This window comes from Anopheles coustani, chromosome 3 (genome assembly GCF_943734705.1).
Source record: "Anopheles coustani chromosome 3, idAnoCousDA_361_x.2, whole genome shotgun sequence".
In the NCBI taxonomy this organism is placed as follows: domain Eukaryota; kingdom Metazoa; phylum Arthropoda; class Insecta; order Diptera; family Culicidae; genus Anopheles; species Anopheles coustani.
Window position 1 is genome coordinate 51,685,819 of NC_071288.1, and position 19,229 is coordinate 51,705,047.

Sequence of the window (19,229 nt, forward strand, 5' to 3'; positions counted from 1 at the left end):
TCTGCTTGATTAATAACAAAATAAGGATGATAATCATTAGCAGCCTCACTACAAGCTTATTACGACGTAAAAACTGTAAATACAATGAAATTAATGTACTTAAGAAATATAATGTGACCTTTAAACCAATTTTTTACAACGTCAAACGGGTCAGCTAGTCCATTATACATGTTTGCAGTATATACACATGGTTTTTATGTTTACAAATAGAAATAAATTCAAAACGTAAAACGGTTGCAAAGAGACCCGAAGCAAACCACTACTTTTCTACTGTTTGATAGTGGCCAAATACTATGATGCCTGGTCCACAGGTATTATTTTTGAAAATTTGGTTCCACCCTTGAAAAAGAAGCAACCTATACACAACGGCTTTGGTTCCTGGTTGCGTCGAAACCCTACCTTTTTATCGAGAATACAGCGCCAGGTCTTTGCTTATGGATAAGAGAATACGAAAATATACTGGAGAAATGAACATTTCAATTTCTACCAGTGCACCAAGCACGACAATTTGCCTACCCGAAAATTACGTAGGGTAACAGGTTGTTTTCGGCGAAGGGTAAATGGTTTCTTATGTGATTGGTTTGTACCCCATCGTCGGAATCGGGTAGTTTAAATACGCACCTGTACGTACCTGTATGGTATAAAAGATAAATGTTTTCGACAAAATCTGCAGTACTAATCTTCAACTCAGGCGGAACACATCGAAACACACAAGCGGTTGTTGTGTGATAGAGTACGTGTTGTGACGTGGTGAAGAACTAGTGCTCCAAGCGGTTATTCCACACCGACATCGCGAATGGCTCAGTTCCTCGTCATTTCTCCTTCGTTGGACCAGAGAATTCGGCGGATATTTCGATAAGAGTGACCCTTAGTTAATTTTTGTTCACGAATTTCCCGAAAAGATTCTCGATGAAATCTATGCGGTTTTCGTGTTTGTTTTTTGGCATCTTTCGCCATTCGCTCATTCGAGTTTTGTGGTTTTTTTACTCCCACAAGGAGTACACACTGGTTACTGACTAAATAAGGTTTTGGGTGGTCGTTGACGCTTTAGCCAACGCACAAATGTACTCTTTGGGAGTCTTTTATCTCGGATATGAAAGCCAGGGGTTTTGACGTACCTTTATCCAAGGATTTTAAGGAGGATAAAAAGTGATTCAGAAGTGACCTTTGTTCAAGCGCAAGTTTGATTGTACTGAGTTGTGATTTTTTGTCATCGTTTAGTGGCTTGCGGATAAGGTTTAACGATGAAATGAAAAGTGTTGAGTGACAATGATCTTTCCGAAACTGTGAAACAACTGTAGCATTATTCTATTGTACTGGGAGAATATTTTTGCAAGATCTTCAAACTGGTCGCGATGTTACTGTTTCTCTCAAATGCTATATAACACGCGCTACACAATGTGACTCATAATGATGGCTCATTGTTCCTTTCTGTACTATTCGGTACTAGATGATGGATTTCAAACATATGCTTTTTAATCATACATCATTTGAGCAATATATACCCCGTTTTGATGTATGTTTTCGATTGGGATCAGCATTTATATCTTTCGACGATAAGATTAATGATCATATGAAGATCAAAAGTCTTGTGAACGTGTGCATTTTTGCAAAAGTCATCAATATTGTCATGAGACTCTTCTTAGTTTGTCAAATTGTGTCTTTGATTCTTGCTTTTAGGAGATATTTACATCCTCTTCCCTAAAATAATATCTCCCTTAATCTAAAGTTAAGGTAAACCGAGAACCCGGTCCGCAGCGTGACTTGCCGCTAACGGAGAGGTGTTCCGCGAGTTATCCTTAGCTCCTTTTGGACGAGGAATTGGGATGCTTTAGCGTGACCGGTCCGGGTCGTGACGTGCCGACAACGGAGAGAAGCCTTTGGAGTTTTTTGGAGCAGAATCTAGCGTAAGCTTGGAATGGTTTCGGATAATTTCGGATGTTGTGCGGAGAGAAGAATTTCGGGTTCTTGACTCGCAGGCGTCCTGGTGAAAATATTTGCTTTATTCAAAGTTTTGAGCGCTTATATAGTAAGACGCTCCCTATATCCTGATGAACATAAGTGGGATAGAGGATCTCTTTCTAACATTTTGATTTTTTTTAATTTTGAAAATTTTATGACCTCGGGCTACTTCGTTCGTCGCGTCGTTGCGTGGATCGACCTTATCGTGTTTATTTAGGATCACGATCGCGAACGTACCGAGGGTTTACATGTAAGATCTAAGTCTAGTGAGGTTTACGGGCGGTCCCGTTGGTACCGCGTTATCGGCTATCGCCGCTTATCCCTACTCTCGTGAAATACGATCTTTATCGTTGTTGATTTCGATTCCTTAGGCGTGCAAGTTCGTCCGAAGGTTCCCTATCGTAAAACATAAAAAATATGTTCCCGGCGCGATTTTCTGCGCCTGGCGATCTCGTCGCACTTAAGGGGGTATTCGACCTACATTCTTTCGATTTCAGTTTCCTTTTCTGGTTTGGTCTAGCGAAATCCTAAAAAAGGAACGAAACATATCGTCCGTTCGTAACACCGCCCCTCGTAAAACGCGTACGTGGTTTTACGCAAAAATAGTATAAATATTTGTATATACATATTTTTTGTAATAAGAAAAATTATCGTTTGTTTGTCATGTGAATAAAAATTTTTTTATTTCTTAAATGCGACCAAGCGCAAAATCGCTTGTGAGGTCTACCAATATGTGATAGACCTCCTTTTCCGTTTTTTTAAAGGTAAGCCAATCGGCTACCGTTTCTAATACGGCCAACGGAGGCCGTTTCCCTTCCGCCCGTGCGGTTTCTACTATATCTCGGATCATGCTCCAGATATAGCTATCGAAAGATTGCTCGCGCGCGCGATACTTTTACGAGATTTGCTGCTGCTGGCTGGCTCGGTGGAAGTCGGCTAGTTGGCGCGGCGGCGGAGGTCGGTTAGCTGGCGTAGCAGCGGAAGCTGCTGTACTATAGCTGCTGTAGAATGCTACTACTGCCGTGTACCCGGTGCATTTTACCAAATTGGAGACGAATTCGCTCGGATTGAGCCGTGCGAGCGTTTATTTGGTTTCCATTAGTGCTTTATCAATTTTGCACATTTCGGTCATCACGGTAGCATATATTTCGTTAAGCTTTTGTCCCATGTAGCTTTCAACGAGAGTGATTTTTGAGTTGAAGTAGGTAAACAAGTCGAAGTTTTTACCGTGGCTGCGCCTTTTTTTGAAAGGAGATCGGTAACCTTTCAGTTCTAAAATAAAGATTCGTGGGTGATCGGTCACGTAGCTATCGAATTCGCATATTTGGGTAATGTCCCGTGCTCGAATCGAGAACATATGTGATTTTGTCACCAGCGTGGAAACTGCCGTCGAACGGGTTTTGACATCGTCATCGTACGTTTTGTTGACCGTTCCTTCGTAGATTACGTCGAAATCCAACTCCTCGCATTGACGTCGTAAGTCGACCTCCCATGTACTGTAGCCGTATTCCGCATCCAAGCACCAGCCAGCCGAATGCGCACATACGACTCCGTTGCAAAGCGTTATCTGGTCTCTCTCGATATCTGCCGTCGTCGTGTAGTCATACATGCTGATTTCGTACTCGTAGTACACCAAAGCGTCCTCCCAAGTATAATCAGCCGTTCTGTAAACTCCACCGTTACAAGTTGAGCCCTTAAGGCTCCCTACGATTAGCGTCTGACCTCTGGTTGTATGGTTTCTATGGATTTCCCTAACTCTTGCATCGACCGACAAAAATATTTCGCCTAACGTTTGCGCGATCCTGCATTCATTTGGAGTGAATTCCTTAACAATGTACGCGTATCCGTTCTCATAGTCGGACGTATGTGAAAATGACCCGCAATGTCTGATCGAACGTTTAATTACAACCTTGCATTGGTGCACGTGTACAAACATTTTTGGGCTTCTTTGGAGAACTTAAATTTTTATTTTTTGCGTGGTTATGTTCTTCGTTTGTGGTAGACCGGGCGCGAAGGTGAACCCGACCGAGTGCGTCGTCGTCCGTCACGCGAGTATTCCCCTTGGACACTTGGTAGTCCGATGGTTTCGGAATCAACGGGTTCCGTCCAGGCCGTGACTGGCCGACGCCGGAGAAAACCACGCTTGATAACGAGACCTTCAAGTTAAGGTAAATCGGGAACCCGGTCCGCAGCGCGACGTGCCGCTAACGGAGAGGAATTCCAACGGATTTTCCTTAACCTTCTGGACGGTTAGAGGGATCGAACTTGTCGAATTTTCAATGTTCCGTCCGGGCCGTGACTGTGCCGACGTCGGAGAGAAGCCTTCGAGGTTTTTCTAAGTTCGGTAAAGGAATTGAACCTGTCTAAATTTCAAAGTTCCGTCCGAGCCGTGACTGGCCGACGTCGGAGAGAAGCCTTCGAAAATTTTCTCTTCTTCTCTTGGAAAAAGTCTCTCTTGAAAAGTCTTGGAAACTTACGAAGATGCCGGTCCGCAGCGCGACATGCCGCTAACGGAGAAATGATCAAGCGTAAGGGGTTGGGAATGAGGAGCCTAGTTTCGGATTTTTGGGACGGCGAAATAAAATTCCTTCGTCCTCGAATGTCGGTTGAAAAATGACTCGTTTATTAAAAGTTTCGAGCGCTTATATACTAAAACGCTTCTTATCTTCTAATGAACGTAAGCGAGATGGAGGATCTCGTTCTAACACGCGAGAATTTTGTGCTTAATGCTCGATCCTTGTTACGCAGTTTTTCTTTCTGTTTTTCACTATGGAAAACGCGTTCCTACATAGTTTGTTATCTCGCGAGTCCTGGATGATTTCCTGGAAGCATTCATCTCTGCTATCGTACGTAGCGAAAACCAGTTTGCACTCATGCACGTATAATACTTCTGCAGCTACGACCGCGGTGTATCCGGATATTTTTACTAAGTTCGTGATGAACTCGCTTGGGTTCAGACGTGCGAGCGTTAATTTTGTTTCCATTAAGGCCTTATCGCTTTTACACATTTCCGTCATAACCGTAGCGTACACTTCATTTAATTTCTGACCTAGGTAGCTTTCAACCAATGTGATCTTTGAGTTGAAGTACGTGAACAGGTCGAAGTTTTTTCCATGACTACGTCTTTTTCTAAACAGAGATCGATAACCTTTTAGCTCTAGTAGGAAGATTCGTGGGTGGTCGGTTACGTAACTGTCGTATTCAAAAATTTGCGAATTGTCTCGAGCTTTAATTGGGATCATGTGCGTTTTTGTGACCAACGTGTAGACAGCTCTTGCTCGAGTCTTTTGATCTTCATCGAATGTTTTGTTGACCGTCCCTTCGTAGATTACGTCGAAATCTAGCTCCCTACATTGTCGCCGTAGGTCCACATTCCACGTACTATAACCATACTCCGCATCCAAGCACCAGCCAACCGAATGGATTGCGTTAATTCCCCGTTGCGAAAGCATAATCTGGTCGTTCTCGATGTCTGCTGTAGCTGTGTAGTCGTACATGCTGATCTCGTACTCGTAGTACACCAAGGCGTCTTCCCAAGTGTAACCTGCCGCTTTGTAGACGCCACCGTTGCAAGTCGAGCCTTTTAGATACCCTACAACAAATCGTTTGTCCTCTGGTTGTATGGTTTCTTGGAATCTCCCTAATTTTCTGATCTATGGTTAATGATAATTCCCCTTGGGCCTTTGCGATTCTACATTCATCCGGCGTGAATTCTTTTACGATATACGCGTATCCAGTTTCGTAATCTGATGTATGAGAAAATGATCCGCAATGCCTAATCGATCGTTTGATTACTACTTTACATTGATGTACGTGGGCGAGCATTTTTGAACTTCTTTGTAGAACCTGAAGCTTCATTTCCTGGGTAGTCATATTTTTTCTCTTACCTTAAAATATTTTCGGATACCTTAAATTATTTGACTTACTGCAACCAAATGAGTTGGACTAGGATTTGCATTCTGGCCTTGTAGACTCGGTGTGAAACTGTTGACACATTGCAGTGGTTCCGTTTGATGCCTCTACTAAAGGGTTCCTTTGTCCTTCTCGATGAAACCATTGAAGTGTCGGTGTATTTGACGTAGAGCAGGATAGATTTCACTTTGCTGTTCTGTATTGTACTGGCGCTTCACAATCCGAATGTCCAACCTATCCGGTTAACGATCTTGGATTTCGGGGGTGAAATGTTTTGCCTTTTTAAGGCTTGTGTTACTGCGCGTTCTAGCAAACAGGCCCCACGAAGGTAGACCTCCTAGCTTGCTATCCCGCGTGGTAACGGTTTTTAAAGAAAGAAGGGGGAAGGATTACTGATATCTGCCGGGACAAAATTGTCGAAGTCTCTGACTCTCTATTACCATCAAGCTAGTTGCCTCAAGCTTATGACGGAGGCCTATGCAACAGATGGGGAGAGTTGATCGTTTCGATATTTCTTTTGGTGGCAGAATACCAGTGAGTGTAGCGGTCAAAATAACATACGAAATAAATCGTCTGAGTTTTAACTTAACTCTCATTTATTCTATGAGTTTGCATTTTTATACCTGAATTTCTTCATGGTATTTGTGCTTGTACAATACTCGGATTGCTTAAATATATGTGCGTGGTAGATGGCGAAAAGGATCGGTGATCCTTTTTTGGGTTTTTTACCGACCGGTTTTTCCTTGAATATTCTACCCACTTTTTTATGCGTTGTATTGCCTAAACATTCTGTTACCGGAGCGCCGTGCCCTTTGCCTGCTTGCTTTGTTTATTTGGGTTCCGGATCGCGAGAGATAACGAGAATTCACATGTTGGGTTCGTTTTGTGGCGCCGATCGATAATTGCTGTTTCTTATGTCTTTGTGTTCGATCTACCCTAAACTGCAGTTTCATGCATCATGATGCGAAGTCGACCTATGCGTTTGTTGTCTATTATTCTAGGCATCTCGTTTCCAGTACGTCGTGTCCCTTTCGGAAAGTTTTTATGGACCAACGATCATACCGGGTACGGAGATGTTACAGTTTATGGTGGGTTTTTTCCTATGCTGTGGTTCGACTCCAGGGCGTTACACTGTTCTTGGGGATTATGGTGAAGTTCCGTTCGGGTTCAAACTGGCCGTTTTTATTTTATTTTTGAATCTTTCGTTTTTATTTTGTTTTTGAAATCGAGGAATGGACTAGGTGGTAGCTTTTTTCCTTCCGACGCATGAAGTACTACAAACATAAGATGATCCCTCTCGGGAGGGAGTGGGCCCAACATGCTGTCCACCTACTCACACAACATTTATGCAAAAAGATACTCGACATTCTTTACGGTTATTTTAAAATGCACAAATCGTACGAATTATTTAAATTGCCAAAAAGTTCATTGCCTCAAAATGTTTGATGTTATTCTGTCTGCAGACAGTTTTATGATATCCCGTTGCGTTGGCTCACGTAGACTGGTTTGTTCGTTGATGTGAAACCTAGTACGAAGTACCTTATCAGTTCGGTGTTCTTTTTCTATGTAACCTTTTCAAACGTATTCATACTTGTACTTTCCTAACTAACAACAACATCCTACAAGTATAATAACATTATTTTATTGAAACAAAAAAAAAGAAATAACAAAAACTAAGATAATATGTTAAGCAAACGTTAGGCAGTCAATGAAAAAAATAATAAAAGAATATATTTACGTTCCAAACCAACAACTCTAACCAACAAGCAAGGTGGGCCCTTCGTCGTTGCAGCAATAGTATGTTATACGGATATTTTCAAGCAATTAGGCAGTTTGATAAAACAAAAGTGGAGAAATACCTGAAATTGTTAATGAAATAAGAAAAACTCTTGTATCGCAGCTGATTTATACAAAAAAAGCAGTAAAGATGAACTTTATGTTGTTAAAAATAACAACAACCTTCTTCAAGCGAATCAAGCACATACAACATAAAAGAGCACTTGTTGGGCAGGCTATATGCAATAATATAGAAAAAATAGACGATTAAACCGGATTGGAGGTCCGCGACAGCCGAGAGGTAGCGCCGGTAAGAAAATCGGCCCATGAGCGCCGGGGCTCACCACCTCGACGGCGTGGGTTCGAATCCCAACCGAGACCGGACCCTCCCCTGTACGAGAGGACTGACTATCCACGTACAACAGGGAAACAAGTCTCGTAAGCCCTTAACGGGCAGGCATGACCAAGAGGTCGTTACGCCAAGAAGAAGAAGACGATTAAACGCATGGTTGTATTCAAGATAAATCCAGTGTCAAAAACTACAATGTCCCTGCAACGAAAAGAAGGCGTAATCCCAAAACATCCTATGTTTCAAGCGTATGACAAGAGTCTAGGTCATAATGTGACAATCAGATTGATTCAAGAGTTCACGCGCAGTTTGTAGGAACGAGTACAACGAACTGGAACGCTTCGCAACGCTAAATAGTTCCCGGGTACATCGGCAGCAGTGTTTAACTACTGGTCAATCAACATCATCCTGTGTGAATGTCGATAACGATCAAGGAGATGTGGATTTACTAGCGGAGTAACCTCTTCATTGGTGGCACATCTCGATTAGCATCTCGTGTTTGACTGAAGAACATAGGTCTGAGGTCCTTAGGAACAGATCGCATGGGTGAGCATGTTCCATCACGGAAGAGCTTTAGCTGAATGACATAGGACAAGGATCGTGAGCAGCATGTCGTATGAAATGTCATAACACCCTGGAAGAGCTGCAACAGTGACTGGCATCTAGCGTCTGACGACGTTTGGCACTGAAGAGTTGGCGCGATGTTTCGAGGAGGTGTGAACAGAGAGGAGTTATAAGCAACGGATGGTTTGAGCAAGCCCCTATCATCTCAAAACCAAGGCAATTGCTAGAAGTATGTGGAGTTTAACTTTTCGACCCGTTTAAGAGAGCCGAGAGGGACTGGAAACATCAACGGTGGATCGCACGAACGGGCCAAAACTATCCTTTGGATATATCTGTCTGAAGAAGTGGGGATAGTGTTTAGCGTTTCGATAAAGCAGACGGAGGCTCAAGGTTTCATACCGATTTAGATGCAATGTGCCCACACCGTTGTCATTGTCATCTATTCGATGCTCAAAAACCAACATCAACATCTACAACTTCAAAGGTTTTCGTTGGTATGAAATTTCAATTCTATAGTGCCTTGCATCGGTTGGTGAAAGGAAGTTTGGAAAACGAAACTGGAAATACAACATCGAGACGGATGATTCAGATCATATTAGAATGGGGTAACGGAAACATACGGAAACGTCCCAAACCCAGAGTTGGATATCTACAAGCTAGTCGATCTGATGTTACAAATCTTACTGCTGTGATCATCATCAACCATAATGGCATCGATGAAAGAATGGGTGTAGAAGATCCTTGTGCAAAGGAACTACAGGAAAAGCCTCATAAGAATTGAATTTCAAGGTGGCGCAATCGACTTGAATTCAATTCAAATTGAATCGAATATGGAACAAAATGATGAAGGATAGTTAAATGTGATGCTGTGTGCGGGAACCGTCATCGTGTAGATGTTCTAGTCGTTGTACCCAACGGAACGAGTGTATATGAAATTGTATAAAAATTGATCGTTAATAAACTTAAATTGAACTTAATAAACTTGAATTCAATCATACTGAAATTTATTGAAATATCCAAAAATATGTGGCTGTTTAAAGATGTTTATTTTTGTTTTTCATAATAATATTATTTGCCTACGTCGACGAGAATGTTACGCTCCACCGTCGCTAAACTGCAATTCCGCTAGCACAAACCGAAGCGCAAATCGAACTGCCCGTTATAGCAGAGTGGGATTCCGTTCCCCTCGAAGCGGACGTCACCAGTGTGATACTATTATAGGGCGATTGTCGGATGCCGTTTTACCCGGTTCGGTTTGATGTACACCGGTCTTGTGTTTCAAACGTTCCGGAAAATTGTACCCTAGCGCTCGGTGCGCCGTTCAAGCGAGCATTGGCAAAACAGGACGGACGACGGTAAACCGATTCCACACGCATGCTAAATCAAATGGAGCATTTTATTATTATCATTATTATTCATGTATGAAATATCCCTACAGCCGTGCGAAAAGGTGCATCTGTCCGAAGTGTTTCGTTCGAATTTCTCTCTAACATCGGAAGTTAGCTACAAAAGCACGGTATGTCGAGATGTTCGACAAAAGAGACAATAATAATCTGGGGTGCATGGAGGATAAATGCTTATGCTCCATACGATTGTGTTGTAGTTTTGTTTTTATTTTGCAGATACTTCTCATAGATTTCCCATACGATGCAACCCGATGATAGCAAGTGTCTATAAGGGTCCGTATGAAACAACGATAGTTTTGCATTTCTACTCCTTTTAACGTTGAATTCAGCTAGTGTATATGCTGTTCAAACAAAAAACAAACATATGAATAAACAAATAAGAATAACCGCGCAGCATAGTTTTGACTAGTTTATTTGAATTATTTTTACTGAAGACTTGGTCCAATTCTAGTTCCACTTTAATAATCTTTTTCGAACAGTATGGAGGCATCTTGTTTTGAACCGACGTTAAAGTTTTGTCATGGATCGGAAAGAAATTTCAGAATCATAAGATTTTTGCTTATATCACTAAATAACTTGAAAGAAGTCAGACTAGAGGTATGTTTTAGACGCAGTGTGAACATAAATATCAGATACCAAATATAGTTCCTTACTTTATGCTCGATATTGTTTCGTTTGATCCAAAACGACCATGGTGCAATTTAAAGAAATATGCTTATAATAGGGTTGAGATGAATTTAAATGCAAACAGGATTGTAAATTTGCTGCGTTCTATCCATAACGCCCTGCATGTGAGTAAGTTCTGGCCTCTGGTAAGTTTGTAAACTGATTAAATGATCGATTCGCGCCAAGTATTACTGAACAGTTGAAGTGTGATAATCGCTATTAAAACTATTATAGATAATTAATTGACATGATCAATTGATCTTGAATGAAGTAGCTGAGGGTTCTTTGGAATATCTCTATGAAAAATCCTTAGAACTGGTGTTTCCGTTCCAATGTTCTTGTACTTCTGTTGCTTAATATGCTCCCGTAGCTTGCGGCATTCTAAATGGCTTTGATCTAGCAATTCCTTCGCTTGTACGTTGGCGAATATCCCTCAACGTCACTGCAGACTGGAGGCTGAGTTTGTGAAGTATCAAAAGAAAGCACAGACACGACATACGTGGGTACGTGTGTATATGCGGATATATAAGCCGCTGCAGATCATACTGGTAGTGGTTCGGATTTGTTCATCATTCGTCTAATAAACTGGCAGGCTTTGGAGGAACTTCATTTAACTCAAGCTCAGCCGTCGAGTTTGGGAGGGACGCAGCATTGGTTGCGGGAATGCTAGCCGAGACGGCAAGTGACAGCAGATCTGGGCCCGATTTTCCGACCGTCAGGCCGTCGGTGCCGAAAACTGGGAGGGCCCCGTTGAGCGATTGCAAATGACAGGCTCCTATCGGGACGCTGCGGGGTTACTGTTCCGAATGGCGCTCGTGCGGCTGGTGAGCAACATGCCGGTCCCGGTGCATGTGGGCGGGTGAACGGGTGCGGCAAGAGGGGCGGCATGGCAGCACGAGATACGAATGCGTGTGTTGCTAGATATGGGAGCGTATTTTCCGGAAGACGGAAGCTCATTTGTAGCATGAAAGGCATTTTCAAGTGTCCCGAGTCGGGGCCAGGTAGGGATGCCGGTGGGTTATGCGGTGTTCATGTGGCTAGGGCAATGATTCTCCCCTGCAACAGCTGGTGATGGGTGGTGTACGGCAGGGGCTTCTGCGTGACTTCACCGAGGCTGATACTGACGATAGTCCTGAAGCTCATCTTTCGAGCGCAAGCCTTTTTACCAACACGATATGTGGTGCAGTTGAGCAGCTGCAGCCGTACGATGCCGCCGCTGAAGGCCCTTCCCCACTTGGGGCCTCTTACACTCTCCGCCGTTCCATCACTCACATCATCCTTGAGAACCCACCGGGACTTGGTTCGGAGTTTTGTACGTGGCACTCTTTAAAAGCCATTTACCCTCAAGCGGACACACCGGAACCACTTATCCGACGATTGCTCCGGCGCCGCGATCCTCGACGCGTGCTTTTCTCGAGAGTGCATTTCGGCAGAGTTTCCCGCGTTTAGTCAGGGCTTGTACACACTCCGTCAAAGTCAACGTTTGTCGGACCGGATGGGAGTCACCTTTCGGGTGTAAAACGGATTTTTCGTTGTATACGTTATCCCACGGGAGGAGCAGCTTGCATCTTCTTGCTGTGCAAGTAAAACGGAGTTCCGGGAAGGGCCGGCTTGGCGAACTCCACTCCCGTTAGTAGCCGTTTTAGGGCAATTTATCTTCAAATGAGTGAACACTGGTACTGTGCAGGTGAAGTCGTAAGCGTTGGCCACTGGCGTATATTCTCATTTGGCTTTGGTTGAGTTGTTCGCTGCTGGCTGGGAAGCGAATCATTTCCAGTGCACACAAAAACTCGCTCTCCTCACCTCGTTCCGTGCAACGTCGGGCACATTGGAGGCAACTTGCAAAGATCCAATCGTTATGAACGATTTTTTTGTCTTGCTTTGCCATGTTGTGTTTTTGGTCGATTTTCGTTGGCACTTTTCTTTATCAAGCAACGGGTGCTTGCCAGAAGCGGAAAAGATAATTGGATGCATTTTATGTTTCTGGAACATGGCGAGAAAGTGAGGCAGATAAACGGCTCGTAAAAATTGGAGGCTGTAAAACTGAAAATGGTGGAAAAACGCCCCGCTACGCTTACATGGAAAAAAAGCTCACAGAAAGGAACGGTGAAGATATGCAGTAACAATGGTGCCTATGATATTTTTTCGTTCGAAAATATTGATAGTTTATGCAAAACAAACCTCAACCAAAGCGGCCCAGGTTTTTGTCATGCTTAAATATGGTTTTGGGAAGAGCTGTATTAGATAACCTTTTTCAACCACAACCACAATTTCAAAAGAACGATTTTTATACCTCGCGAGAGATAGCGATTTATGTTTATGTTTAACGAAAACAATCCTAAACCCCAATTACATTCATAAGCAGTGAGCAGATGGAATTTGTGGAAACGTGCCTTCAGTTAGTCGTACAACAAAACGTAAGAACATAGATAATTTAATTTTCAGGCGTATTGCAATACTCTTTCATACACGGTAACGTAAAAGGAAAAACTGTCCTGCAGAAAAGAGAAACAAAACCTGAAATAAATCCTTAAAAGGATGCTACTGCATTGTAGTAGTCTTCCCTTTAAAAAACACCCAGCATACTCACAGCTTAATACCGCTCTAAAGCCTTTCCATTTCTGTCAGCTGTTCGTAACAACTCACTCAGCTTGAAGTATTTAATCCGAAAATGGGTTACCAACGGCGTTACGACGACACAAAACAGCGTTTGGTGAGCGAGCGAGCAGCATCCACGCTCCGTAGACAGTAAATAGCCCTGCCGTATCGTAATTCTGCTTGGGAAAAACCCTCCCATAAAACTCTATCGTCGGGTCGGAACTTTCGAAAACAGCTGGTTCGGTGCCGTTCATGCTGCGTGCAAGAATCGACACTCGGCTTCGTCGACGGCGGACATCTTAGCTGTACGGAGCCCTGCCGCAGTGGCAAACATTATTGGCCCGAAAGTGGAGCAAACCCGGCCCCGGCTCCGATGGTTCGCATCGGCCGGAATGATATTCTAAAAATGAAGGGATCAGTCAACGTAGGAGAAACAAAAACGGAAAATGGGTACAGCAATTCCTGCCGTATGCCGCCAACATTCACGCACCGTACCGGGACGGCGGACGGTTGGTTTCACCCTTCCAGATGACTGAGTTGGGGTCGGGCCTTGTAAACCGTGGACACATATTTTGGTTAATCGTAAAACATGCGAGCACTAAAACTGAATGCCAGATGAAATGGTCAGACCGGGGGGAAAAAAAAGAAAACGACTCGCTCCACCGTAGGCTCGGCGTGTGTTGGGTGTTTGCGATAAGTTGATGGAAATGTTGGAAAAACGAAAAACCGAACCTCCATGAGTCCCGAATATGTGAGAACGAGGAAAAGAGGGATCGCAAGGCAAAAATATAGCAGATAGCTTACGCAGAAATCCATGAGCTTGCTAAAAAAGCGTGCACCCTGGGTGCGTCGAGACAAAGAAAACATAAACCTGATCGCTGCTGATGCGGCATTTGCGACGACGAACCAGCCGGTGCGGGGGTGGGGTGGTGCATGATTGTAAAGGGCGTACCGCCCCATGATCCATGACGGTTGGGAGCGAAACCCGAGCCGAATGAGCAACATTTTCCCAATTTATGTGACACCCATCGTTGGAGCCCTTCAAAACTCATATTTTGTTGTGCGACCGAAGCTGCGCGTCGCAACCGGTAGAAAGCCACCGGGCGAGGAGGAACGACAACGAGGAACACAACCTAGAGTAATGACGCTTTAGGTTTCATATGTGTATGTTTTTTTTTTCGTCCCGGCGATTGGAACTGGATTTGATCGTTACTCGTAACCATTCATCGAGCTCTGTTTTGGTGTGCGGGAAGGGCTGCTCCCTTCGATTCGGTAGCCATTTTACCACCACCAGCGAGAGGGTGAGGAGGTTTGAAGCCGTTTCTATCCGCTTGGCGGGCCGGGTTGCACGGATCATATTCAGCCGGGGCGTGTGTCAGCTGATTTCGGGGATGAAAACGGAGAGCGACCAAAACGATCGAATCGACAGACGCTTGCAGAAAGTTTGTTGATTTTCCATCCGTTGAAAAGACGCTGAGCAAACAGGCACGGTTGCGTTGGTTCGGCTTGGTTCCACGAGCCCGTGATTTCCTCACCGGTTCGGGGGTGGTGCCGTTAACGATGCGTCAAATTTGCCTACCTTTCCTCGCGGGGGATCATCGCGTCCGTCACTGCTTCGGTGTCGAACAAGCAGTTTCACTTGCCTTGCGGACGGACGCCTGGCAATGCCGTTTCGAATTGACGCATCACTTGGCGGGCAAGCGGCTCAGTTACTCGTACCAACGCTAATAGCTATTTTCAACAATCCACTCCGACACGAAACACAACCATTCCGTCACGCGCGGACGACGGTGATCCTTTCTTTGGAAAACGCTGCATCCCATATGGTTGTGGTTTAGCCGCTGACGGTTTAGTATTTCCACACATTCCTACACACACACTCACAGGCACAGAGACACACGCTTTCGTTTGTACTTCCGCCTGGTCCTGCGAGGCGAGCGTGCGTCCAACGACAAATGTCGCTTTCGGGCCAACATATTTATGGCCACATAAAACTCAAGTTGTCATCTGATTTTTCACACACAACTAACGAAACGTCGCGGCACAGTGACACTCTGCCTGGTGTGTGGATTTCCCCCTTCCCCTCACCCATCCTCCTACCCACGACCTCCCACACGGTCCACCCATAGGCAGCTTGTGCGATTCCGCCTGTTTATCCGTCCACTGTTATATTCTTGTTTTAACTTTTCGGGAGGGGGAGGGAAAAAGTGGTTTGGAAAACGGCGTGCTTGGCCGTATCGCGGGGCGTGTTTTCTTCCCGTGCTGCCTGCCTTTTCTTTTCGCCGGGGTGTGTGTTATGTGTTTCTGCACACATTCGGCAGCACAAATCCAACCGGCTTAGGGATGGTCGGGAAGCATGGCCGAAATTGAAAACAGGAAAGCCACTATATGAGGCCCCACGTTGGGTAATATTTTCACGAGCTGGTGGCCATGCGACACCCGTGTTGCGAACGCTGGAGAACATTCTCGCTTCGGTTTTTTTTTCGCACGGCTCCTGTGGTACCACACCTGTGAGGCAGAGTGAAACACGCGTTGGAATGAAATAGTGAACGAGGGGGTGAGAATCTTGAAAAGGGAACGGCGCGAATGGAAGTCTTTCGTGTCTGTGCCACAACGGGTTGTTTGGTGGGGTGGAACGGTACATGTTTTTCCAAACGGTGTGGAACTATGGAAGGGCTTTTCGCGGACTGTTTTGGGAGGCCAGAAAGCGGGGGGAAAAGTAAGACACAACAAAAAAAGCTGTATGCGAACCGTTTAGGAAAACATGTGTGACATATATGAGATGTTTAGCAGGGAAAATAACATCTTCTTTAGTGTCCCGACCGGTGGCACGAGAATGACAGCTGGGAGGCGTTGATGTCAAAATTGACGTCGGAATCCGTCGTGGAGGGGAAAAAAACGGCAAACAGACGTACAGCGGGTTGACGAAGGAATGAAACGGCGGAGGTGGTCGTATGCGGAGCGGCCATATTATTTCATTTGAACTTTTTCATGTTTTCGTACAGTTTGCTTGCACCAGTAATTTTTTGTCGCTTACAAATAGTTCATTACACTTACTTCCATATGAAACATGACAGCGTTTATTCGATAATATGTGACCGGTTTGTAACAAGACTTGCCTTATAACCACCAAGCGTCAATTGAATTACATAATTCATTTATTTGTGTTTCTATGTTGATTTTATACAGACAAATGCCAAGTATATCATCTCCAGTATTAGCATTATGAGTTGCCTATTCTAACATGCTAACAGAACGCATTTCCTTTGCTTTCTGAAATTCTTGGTTTTCAAAAACTATGTTTCGACCGGGCACAATATCATCGAATGGAGTTAAACTAGGACTCTGTCCGAAAAGAGTTACAGTGTCCGAAAGACGGTACATATGTATCTATAATATTATAGATTACAGAGTGTTACTGTTCATCTCCACATAGCGAACTCATAGGAAACTCTGGTGAAACTCCTGTCAAACTTGTATGGAGTTTCGAGTTTCCCGAGTTCGCTTCTTCTTAATCCATCAGTTATTAAACGTCAGAACGAGGGGCTTTGCTAGTGCTGTCAAGGGTTTCCTACCAGTTTCCTACGAGTTTCCCAGCTGTTGTGGGAACTGAGTTCGTCAGTTCGTCGGAGGAGAGTTCGCTATGTGGAGATGAACAGTTAGACGTGAGATTCGAACTCACAACTTCTGGCATCTTGTGTTCTTGCGCTACCACGAAGCCATGAGAACCCCCAACATTAAAAAAAACTTTTAAACGCTTGATTTGAAATGTATCAAACTAAATGTTTAGTCTTTGAAAACAGTGAAAATTCATGAATGCTGTGAGTTCAGAGTGTCCATATATTTGTTGTAGATACTGTACGGCTGCTGGATGGTATGATAGTATTTGTATATACATATTTTGATATTTTTTAGGTTATTTTCCGAGCACGAGCGTGTCAGTTGTACATGTGGCGATCTGAAAAGAATTGCTGTTTTTGTGACATTTCTTAAGACATCCTCAATTCCTCAAGCTCCCTTCTGGCCGCTTCATCGCACCAAACACTCGGAAGAATTCCGATTCGATAATTTTTCGTTTCAATATATGTATACATAGTCCGCCGTTGAAAAGAAATAAAATCTATCGAGGGTCGCACCAGACGGCGTCGCGAATATGACGTTGATTTGGAAGTTGGTGTCTACTATACATACCCCCCCGAAACCGCCGATACCCACGTGATGCTGGTGGCAAAGGGTGGTTCCCGGGGAATCACCATCGTACCAGTGTGGGTGGGATCGGTCGCCGGATAAGTTCTTAGAGTTGGTTCGTTGATTTTGAAAGGATACTGAAAGAAAGAGCCACAGCAATGGCTGTACCGTGCGATGCTAGCCGAAGCTGCACCGGCAGTGGGATTCATCGCATCGCAATCACATGCGCTTACGAGCCATTACGGGTGCTTTACTGGAAAGGCGATAGTCGTTGAATGTATAGGGAACGAGAGAAAGAGACGGAAAGAGTGTAAATAAAAAAAGCGAATCTCACCAGACCCTTTGCTTTTGGAGCGTTATTTGCGCCCATACTTTCAAGCTAAATGTCGGTGTTGAAACGAATCGTGCGGTGGTGCTTGCGGTGCCGGATCCACCAGAGGACACGTCGGATTGCGCATCGTCCTCCCAACCGAGTGAGCGATTGGAGGGCAGAACGAGGGCCAAAGGCTGATAAACTTTGGGAGCGATGGTCTTTTTTGTTGGTCGGCGATGATCGCTCACACGACGGGAATTGCCAATTGAAGTGGGTATGAATGGCAGTTTTGCGATGTAGTAACGGGTTATGGAGTATCTTGGGATTTGCGGGAAGTTTTTTTGGGCAATGATTACTATCGTGTTTTGGAATTGCTCCGACGAAAGTCGTGACATTGGAATGACTCTTGAAGGGTTTGCATTATTAGAATCGGTGATATCTATATTATGTATTCTTGGATAGTTAATATACCATTTTTATTTCAATAATTCTGTCGGTAACATGCCTTCTAAAAAGTCATTAAACATGAATCGTTGGGAGCACTATTTAACAAAATAGGCGGATTATGGAAATTTTAATTTTCAACTGCATCCTTGGCGGTGGCACACGATTGCCTTGCAAAAAGGCCACAAAAAACTATAACTGGTTGCAACGACCTTCCCCGTGCGCTCATCACATATTCCAGTCACGATGTAGACGCACGATCTCCCATAACTATCCTTGCGGTGGATCAAATGCGAGGCAGAAAAGAAATATGAAGAAACTATCGCCAGCATAAGCGTGGTTATTGAAAAATGCCTTTGTCATTTGGCTACACAAGATGCGTCTTGTGGTAGTCATTTATTTTTATTTTTTCTTTGGTAATGTGCCTGCACATACACACACGGCTCTATTATGTTGCTGCCTGCATTATCTTCGTACGCTTCGTAGCAGTCTTACGAAACCAGGTTCCACACGGACTGTTGTGGCTAGCGGCTGCCTGTCACACGCTCCGGGATGGGGCCGGAAATCCTTTAACGATAGCCATCGCCGGCTACTTCTTGTGCGACAGGACCGTGACGCTGATGATGGTGAAGACGGACTAACAACGATGCATCAACGGTCCGACCGAGCGGAGGCTATTTTGACGCGACAAGCGCACATTATTGTTGGGGAAAAAGTATGCTGCCGTACGGCAACGGTGCAGCAGGAGATAACGAGCAGTCAGTCGGTGCGCTGCTGCAAGACCTTGGGAAAAATTTTATCGATTCATGCGGTCGATGAATGAGAAGGGAGAATAAGGCCTTCCCAGCTTTGGCGAGTGAGCAAAACTCGGGAAGCAAGATGTCGTTTCACTGGCATGGCAGGTGCGGTAAGAATGGTGCAACTTTTGAGGAGGGTTTTTCATCGCCACTAATCCCTGGTATTTGGAAATACGGGAAATTTATTACATTCATCAACATACTCACACAAACACATACACACACGTTACCGATGAACGAACGTGTTCTTCACA